Below are 3,130 nucleotides of genomic sequence, written 5' to 3'. Positions count from 1 at the left end.
TTATATTTAACTCCTGGAGACTCCAATGTAATCCTGGAGGGTTGGCAACCCTAATCTCATGTATCAGCATCTCTGTGCTTCAAAATGGCAGCAGGGGTGCTTTAACTAAAGCTCGTTCAATGAGCTTTAGTTAAAGTGACCTTGCAGCCATCTTGAATCGCAGAGATGCTGATACATGAGACACTGCAGGTGCTTTAATTAGAGTGCCTCTTGGAGCCACTCTAGTTAAGGTCTCTGTCCGTCCCGTCCCCCCCAGCTCTGGATCACATGTATAAATGCCCAGAGATTCTGGTTCCTGCTGGAGGGGAACCTGGGATTGTGCATGACTTTGGGCATTTAAATATTTAAATGTTAGACATATTCACCAGCCAACCTACATGTCTTGGATAGTCATACAAATGAAACTGGTGGAATGAACAATAATAACAGTATGATCATTTGCCTTACCTAAGAAAACTGTGAGAATACACACAGTGTGTATACCAAGACTGATATGTGTCACCAGCACTGGTGAGGGACAGGACTGGAGCACAGCATATTCCTGTGACCTCCAGCAAGATAGTCCAGCTGATGCAAGTTAAAACATCCTTGTGGCTGCTCTGACTTAACCTCTCATTCTAGGACAAAATGTGCAAAGAAAGATATCTGCTCCCCCAATCCAGCGTCTTCCCAATTTTTATATTGTGCTGGACTACTATCCCACAGTATGTAATACTAGCAAATTCCCTGTCAAGAATGATGGGGAGGGTGGGTGGGGATGAAGCCCTGCATCCGGCCACACCCCCCACCGCCACCTCCGGGTCCTGGCCTGCTCTACACTGTACTCACCCCCCACCGCTCCAGATCTGGACCCGCTCCACCCCCTCCCCCCACCGCTCCAGGTCCAGCCCCACTCCACCCTCCCCACCACTCTGGGTCCAGCCCTGGCCCTCTCTATGCCCTCCTCACCCACTGCTCCACGTCCACCTCCCTCCCTCCCTGTCTGATGCCTCCCCCTCTCTGCCAGCTGTTCTGGGAGGCACTGGGGCTGGGTGGTGGAGGGCACTGCCACCATGATCCCTCCATTTTGCCCTCAGGCAGGGAGGCATGAAGAAGCCCCGCTGCTCACGCAGCTGGGGTGTGTTCACCACCACAAGCTTCCCCAGCAGTGGCTCAAACTTGGGCCCACACAGCCCAGGCCACACAGCCAATCGCCACCTGCCCTCTTAGAGGCACATGCACAGTTGCCCAAAACTTATGGACAGACAGACACACAGACAGACTAAGCCTTTTATTATATTAGATATTAAAGTGCTCTGTAGGACCCATTAGAACAGAACTCATGTTTTTGATAATGGCCTACAAGTCTTCTTCTTGGAGTATGTAAATTGCAGCAACTGAAATCAAAGAGAAAATCAACATTAAATACAAACATTATAGTTGCAGCACCCACTAACTGAGTGAGTGGTAAGGATTTGATTTCCACCAGTGACAAAAAATCCCATACACAACATCAGCAACCACTCTGGTCATGTTTTTCCTTGCTCTTTCATTAGCATCTCTGAGTAACTTAGGAGAGCTCCAGAAAAAAACCTGGAGATTAGACTCAGATTTGAAGAACACTGGAACTAACAATAATGGGAGTCTTCCTGATAAAAGAATGCCAGGACTAAATTATTTATTATTCCCAGATATTTCCTTTACTTAACAGTGACTATATAAAGATGAATCTCAAGCAGTAAATGGAGTTTTTATTAAAATAGGAAGTAGAACATTTTTTTCTCTGAAAAAAAAAATTCTATCTTGGTTGGATAATCTTCCATTTTGCCAAATGAATTACTATTCTTTATATTACTCTGTTACTGAAAATTCATTACAAACTGTCAGGCTGTTCATGTTGAGTGAAATGTGACTGCTTTTATCTTCCACAGGTCTGGAGGACCATGGATCAGCTAAGAAATTTTGACGTGGACTTGCTAGGGAGCTAGAATGTCAACACAATCAAAGATCCTATGGGAAATATTCTCAAATTGGGCTAAGCTCTCAATAGGCAGCAATCCTCATCATAAGGCAACACACATGTTACATAATGAAGGAAAAGTGAGTTTGATTAGCTTGTGCCACTTTAGAAAAGCTGAAACAACAGTTCTCTTGTTTTCCCAAAGGCCTGTCAAGGTCAAGGATGGTAATTGTAGTTTGGCCAGACAGTTTGAGGAAGTTCTCATTACAGTAGTATACTATGTGGTAGGGTCCATTTCTATTTTGCCATTCAGTTGATCCCTACAGATATAAAAATTTACACTGACCCTTAAAAAACCCAGAGAAATTATCTAAAATGTAATCGTCCTCATCTATGTTTAATACAATCTTTTCACAATACCGCAAAATAATAAATCATAATTCCTTCCATTCTTTGTACAGTAGTCCTTTGGAACCCCAGTCAAAGAACCACAATGTGATTGGCACCATATGAACAAGTAAAGAACATGGGCTGTTGTCCCAGAGAGCTCACAATGCAGCTGTCAGGATGCCTCAGATAGGGCAGCAAGGGTATGTGAAAGTATTAATAAAGTGAATAAAGTTTAGTATAAAACCAGAAGTCTCACTTCAGCACTTGCCCACATGTAATTTGCACAAGCATTTCGGCTAGGAACAGAAATTACACATAAACCAGTATCAGTGACTAGAAGCCAGTTCAAACCTGTAACATGTCATGACCCAAAAGGCATGATTGTGTGTGTGCTTCGGCACCAGAATTATCCCCGTCAAGTTGCAGAGCATTGCACGGGAGTGTTTCCTGTTGCAGAGGAAACCCCGGTGCAAGGACAAGTTTCCCGCCTTTTCTGCAGCTTCTTTTGCAGGGTGCATTGCTCATGTTGCAAGAGGAATGCACGGTGCAAAAGAGTTCCCGCCACCGGTATGCAAATTCGTTCCCTGTGATTGGCTAGTGCTAAATTATTCACACGTGGCGGCTAGCGATTGGCCTGTTAGCCGTATAAAAGGCTTGAGCAGTTTCCGCCCAAGCCGAAGAGGACTCCACATCCATCTCGTGGGGACTCTGGGTACACGGCAGGGTAATAGAAACCCTGTGTGAGATCCAGAGGAGCCTGGCGGCCTGATCCACCGCCCACCTCTTCCCGTCTTCGAGCGC

The sequence above is a fragment of the Alligator sinensis genome, unplaced genomic scaffold, assembly GCF_000455745.1.
Source record: "Alligator sinensis unplaced genomic scaffold, ASM45574v1 scaffold114_1, whole genome shotgun sequence".
NCBI classification, from domain to species: Eukaryota; Metazoa; Chordata; order Crocodylia; family Alligatoridae; genus Alligator; species Alligator sinensis.
The sequence above is the reverse complement of the archived record's forward strand: the minus strand, read 5'-3'. Positions refer to the sequence as shown.